Source organism: Salmo salar, chromosome 07 (genome assembly GCF_965601325.2).
Source record: "Salmo salar chromosome 07, fSalSal1, whole genome shotgun sequence".
Lineage (NCBI taxonomy): Eukaryota > Metazoa > Chordata > Actinopteri > Salmoniformes > Salmonidae > Salmo > Salmo salar.
This window is the reverse complement of record NC_138297.1, coordinates 34,066,516-34,072,696: the sequence shown is the minus strand read 5'-3', so window position 1 is coordinate 34,072,696 and position 6,181 is coordinate 34,066,516.

Sequence of the window (6,181 nt, the reverse complement as noted above, 5' to 3'; positions counted from 1 at the left end):
ATTGATGTGCCATCCTGGATGAGCTGCACTACCTGAGCCACTTGTGTGGGTTGTAGACTCCGTCTCATGCTACCACTAGAGTGAAAGCACCGCCAGCATTCAAAAGTGACCTAAACATCAGCCAGGAAGCATAGGAACTGAGAAGTGGTCTGTGGTTACCACCTGCAGAACCACTCCTTTATTGGGGGTGTCTTGCTAATTGCCTATAATTTCCACCTGTTGTCTATTCCATTTGCACATCAGCATGTGAAATGTATTGTCAATCAGTGTTGCTTCCTAAGTGCACAGTTTGATTTCACAGAAGTGTGATTGACTTGGAGTTACATTGTGTTGTTTAAGTGTTCCCTTTATTTTTTTGAGCAGTGTCAATATAATTATATGGATGAGCGATGTCCGAGTGGCATAGGCAAGGTGCAGTAGATGGTATAAAATACAGTATATACATGTGATGAGTAATGTAAGATATGTTTTATTTTTATTTCAACTTTATTTAACCAGGTAGGCCAGTTGAGAACAAGTTCTCATTTCCAACTGCGACCTGGCCAAGATATATCAAAGCAGTGCGACAAAAACAAACAGAGTTACACAAACAAACATAGTCAATAACACAATAGAAAAAAATCTATGTACAGTGTGTGCAAATGTATAAGAGTAGGGAGGTAGGCAATAAATAGGCCTTAGAGGCGAAATAATTACAATTTAGCATTAACACTGGAGTGATGGATGTGCAAGTAGAGATACTGGGGTGCAAAATAGCAAAAGGGTAAGTAATAATATGGGGGTGAGGTAGTTGTGTGTACTATTTACAGATTGGCTGTGTACAGGTACAGTGATCGGTAAGCTGCTCTGACAGCTGATGCTTAAAGTTAGAGAGGGAGATATAAGACTCCAGCTTCAGTGATTTTTGCAATTCATTCCAGTCTTGGCAGCAGAGAACTGGAAGGAAAGGCGGCCAAAGTAAGTGTTGGCTTTGGGGATGGCCAGTGAATTATACCTGCTGGAGTGCGTGCTACGGGTGGGTGTTGCGATGGTGACCAGTGAGCCGAGATAAGGCGGGGCATTACCTAGCATAGACTGTATGTAAACATTATTAATAATATGTAAACATTATTAAAGTGGCATTGTTTAAAGTGACTAGTGATCCATTTATTAAAGTGTCCAGTGTTTGGGTCTCAATGTAGGCAGCAGTTTCTTAGAGTTAGTGATTGCTGTTTAGCAGTCTGATGGCCTTGAGATAGAAGCTGTTTCTCAATCTCTTGGTCCCAGCTGTGATGCACCTGTACTGACCTCACCTTCTGGATGGTACCGGTGTGAACAGGCAGTGGCTCGGGTGGTTGTTGTCCTTGATCTTTTTGGCCTTCCTGTGACATCGGGTGCTGTAGATGTCCTGGAGGGCAGTTAGTTTGCCCCGGTGATACATTGTGCAGACTGCACCGCCCTCTGGAGAGCCTTATGGTTGTGGGCGGAGCAGTTGCCGTACCAGGCAGTGATACAGCCCGACAGGATGCTCTCAATTGTGCATCTGTAAATGTTTGTCAGGGTTTTGGGTGACAAGCCAAATTTCTTCAGCCTCCTGAGGTTGAAGAGGCGCAGTTGCGCCTTCTTCACCACACTGTCTGTGTGGGTGGACCATTTCAATGTCTGTGATGTGTACGCCCAGGAACTTCAAACTTTCCACCTTCTCCACTGCTGTCCCTTCGATGTGGATAGGGGGGTGTTTCCTCTGCTATTTCCTGAAGTCCACAATCTTCTCCTTTGTTATGTTGACGTTGAGTGAGAAGTTGTTTTCCTGACACCACACTCCGAGTGCCCTCACCTCCTCCCTGTAGGCTGTCTCGTCATTGTTGGTGATCAAGCACACTACTGTCGTCTGCAAACTTGATGATTGAGTTGGAGGCGTGCATGGCCACGTAGTCGTGGGTGAACAGGGAGTACAGCAGAGGGCTGAGCACACATCCTTGTGGGGCCCCAGTGTTGAGGGTCTGCGAAGTGGAGATGTTGTTTCCTACCTTCACCACCTGGGGGCGGCCCGTCAAAGTCCAGGACCCAGTTGTACAGGCGGTGTGACCCAGGGCCTCCAGCTTGATGATGAGCTTGGAGGGTACTATGGTGTTGAATGCTGAGCTGTAGTCAATGAACAACATTCTTCCATAGGTATTATTTTTGTCCAGATGGGATAGGGAAGTGTGCAGTGTGATGGCGATTGCTTCATCTGTGGACCTGTTGGGGCGGTATGCAAACTGAAGTGGGTCTAGGGTGGCCGGTATGCAAACTGAAGTGGGTCTAAGGTGGCCGGTAAGGTGGCAGTGATATGATCCTTGACTAGCCTCTCAAAGCACTTCATGATGACAGAAGTGAGTGCTACGGGGTGGTAGTCATTTAGTTCAGTTATCTTTGTCTTCTTGGTTCCAGGAACAATGGTAGCCATCTTGAAGCATGTGGGGACAACAGAATGGGATAGGGAGCGATTAAATACGTCCGTAAACATACCAGCCAGCTGTTCTGCGCATGTTCTGCGCATGTTCTGAGCACGCGGCTAGGGATTCCGTCTGGGCCAGCAGCCTTGTGAGGGTTAACAAGTTTAAATGTTTTACTTATGTCAGCCACTGAGAAGGTGATGGGGGGCTGCAGTCTTTGTTAGCGAGCTGTGACGGTGGCACTGTATTATCCTTAAAGAGAGCAAAGAAGGTGTTTAGTTTGTCTGGAAGCGTGACGTCGGTGTCCGTGACGTGGCTGTTTTTGTTTTTGTAGTCCGTGATTTCCTGTAGACCCTGCCACATACGTCTCGTGTCTGAGGCGTTGAATTGCGATGCCACCTTATCCCTGTACCGGCATTTCTCTTGTTTGTGGAGGGAATAACTACACTGTTTATATTCAGACATATTTCCAGACCTCTTTCCATGGTTAAATGCAAATAAATTCATTAAAAATCCTACAATGTGATTTTCTGGATTTTTTTTTCTAATTTTGTCTGTCATAGTTGACGTGTACCTATGATAAAAATTACAGGCCTCTCATCTTTTTAAGTGGGAGAACTTGCACAATTGGTGGCTGACTAAATACTTTTTTGCCCCACTGTAGGTTTTAATAGTCACAGTGGGTACAACATCTCCGATGCACTTATTTATAAAACGCACTCACCGATTTAGCGTATCGATCGATGTTGTTCTCTGAGGCTGACCGGAACATATTCCAGTCCATGTGATCAAAACAATCTTGAAGCTTGGCTTCCGATTGGTCAGACCAGCGTTGAATGGTTCTCGTCACTGGTACATCCTGTATGATTTTCTGCCTATAAGCCGGGGCAAGCAAGATGGCGTCATGGTCGGATTTGCCGAAGGGAGTGCGGGGAGGGCTTCGTATGCATCGTGGAAGTTAGAGTAGCAGTGGTCGAAAGTATTAACCCTACGTGTCGTGCAATCACTATGCTGATAGATTTTAGGTAGCATTGTTCTCAAATTTGCTTTGTTAATATCCTCAGCTACAATAAATGCAGCCTCCAGACATATAGTTTCCAGTTTACGTAGAGTCCCGTGAAGTTCCTTGAGGGCCATCTTGGTGTTTGCTTGAGGGGGGGGGGGGGGGGGGGGTGTACACAGCTGTGACTATAACTGAAGAGAATTCTCTTGGTAGGTAGAATGGTTGTAAGGAATTCTAAGTCGAGTGAGCAGAAGGACTTGAGTTACTGTATGTGGTTATGATTACACCATGAGTTGTTAATCATAAAGCAAACACCCCTGCCGCCCTTCCTCTTCCCAGAGAGGTGTTTATCTCTGTCGGCGCGATGCATGGAGATCCCCGGTGGCTGAACCAATTCCGACAATATATCCCGAGAGAGCCATGTTTCCGTAAAACAGAGAATGTAACAATCACTGATGTCTCTCTGGAAGGCAACCCTTGCTCAAATTTCGTCTACCTTGTTGTCAAGAGACTGGACATTGGTGAGTAGTATACTCGGGAGCAGTGGGCATGTGCCCGTTTACGAAGCCTGACCAGAAGACCACTCCGTCTGCCCCTTCTGCATCGCCATTGTTTTCGGTCAGCTGCTGGGATTAGATCCATTGTCCTGGGTGGTGGTCTGAAGAGAGGACCCACTTCAGGAAAGTCGTATTTCTGGTCATAATGTTGGTAAGTTTAAGTTGCTCTTATATCCAATAGTTCTTCCCAGCTGTATGTAATAAGACTTAAGATTTCCTGGGGTAACAATGTAAGAAATAAAACATTTTAAAAAAAAAGGCGACCATCTCTGTCGGCGCCATCTTTGAACGTACATTTAAAAAAAAAAAAAGTAATCTCTGCATGTCCAGCCCACTCATTATCTCTGCCAATCATGGCTAGAGGGAAGGTTTGCTTCCTTTTTCTGTGGCTAAACCAACTAGGCTCGTAATTTTATTCATATTTACAGATGGCACACAATTCTGTTAAGGCACATTAAAGTTCACATGTTCTAGAAGGCATTTCTGCCCCCCATAAAAAAAAAAACACATTTTGATCAAACACAAAAAGTTTACGTTCAAATGGCTCTCCTGTGAAGTAGTGACCCCCGACATACGCTTAGTTTCCTGAAAAAAGTCACATTTGGTCCCTTTTCCCCTCATAATTTAGCCTAATGTTCTGACTTGGTGGTGCACATGTAGCCTATAGCCTGTTTTAGATAAATGTCATCATCGAATATTGTAAGAGCTTTCATTGTCTGCTTATACGCCCCCTTTATTTATCCTACGGTTCTGACTTGGTGTACAGGGAGAACACTAACACTAAGAACGGCCCATGTACGTCCGTTCTGGCTCGTCCATGAATGTTTTCATCGAAATTACAGATTGCCTCTTATTCACTCGTCGTCCCCTAATGCCATAGTTTGTACATCTCAGTTGTCAGTAGAAACCACATTTGTTTAAGCAAGTCATTTTATCAACTATGTTTTTTTTAAACGCAGTAAATGAGGCTGAATTAACAGTTTTGCTGCCAGACAAGGCTCACCTGATAGCCAGGTGTAGCAGTGGTAAGGTGTTGGGACTGCTGTCAGGTCTCTGCTGTTGGGACAGCTTTATGTAGGCCCTAACAGTTTGTGGGCACCGTTTGTCACCGTTATAGTGCAAATAATGTAGTGTGTTGTGTAGTGGCATGCATGTAAAAACATTTTTGGGAGTTTCTCCCACAAAGATTTACATGCTAAAATCGCCACTGGCCCCAAACATTACACTTTGTGTTGGGGACACTTTTCCACATGTCCCCAGAGGAACCCCCCTCCCTCTGGTGAGTGAGAAGGTGTTCATGGTAATATCCTGCCCAGTCTTGCCTCCTCCCCCAAATACACACACTGCACTGTGTGTGTGTGTGTATTTGGTGGTGGTGGTGGTGGTGGGGTGTTATGTTGTATGCCTGTATTGCAAGTCATATAGGGGGAACTGGGACCCGAGTTAAGCACACATAAATGGAACGTAATTCTCTTTTCATGCACTTCTCTCTATGTGTATTCTGACCTTGAACTTGAGAATAGCATGCTATTCACCCGCTATTCGTTTGAGGTGGAGATCGAATAAATAAAGTTGTCTACAGATACGCCATATTCTGACCTTGACTTAATTTCATAATACTGTGATTGCACCACCTTTACAACTGAGGAAACCATGACTAAGGTCTAGCAAACCTACCGGTTCCAAGTAGGAAAAGCCTCTACTTTTCTGATAGAAATAACACCATTCCACATGCACTGTAATTTACAACTTGATAAGAGCTAGGTAAATGAGTAATCTGTTTGGATAAGTGAATTGCAAATATAAATTACTATAGTTTACCTTATAAAATCACTGGAGACATGTGAAACCAGTCATATTGCAGCCAATTGAAGCATTCAACTTTCCCACAAGTTTATGAAATTATTTTCCATTATGCAGAATTTTAAACAAACAATACCATAGCTGCCAGATGTATTCATATCATGTTAAATATTAGCCACTATCAATATCGACCATCAGTAGACATAATAAACACATTCAACAATTTGTTAGTTCCCTTCATTTGGTATAGCATACATTATCATTCCATTTAATAACATTGTTTTGTTTACATTCATTTGCTTCCTCTGTAAACACTGTCACGGCCATGTGGTTGTTACTGAGGATCGTTAGTAACAGTTTCTTTTTTTGTAGGCCAATTAAATCATTATGGAGCAGAGCGC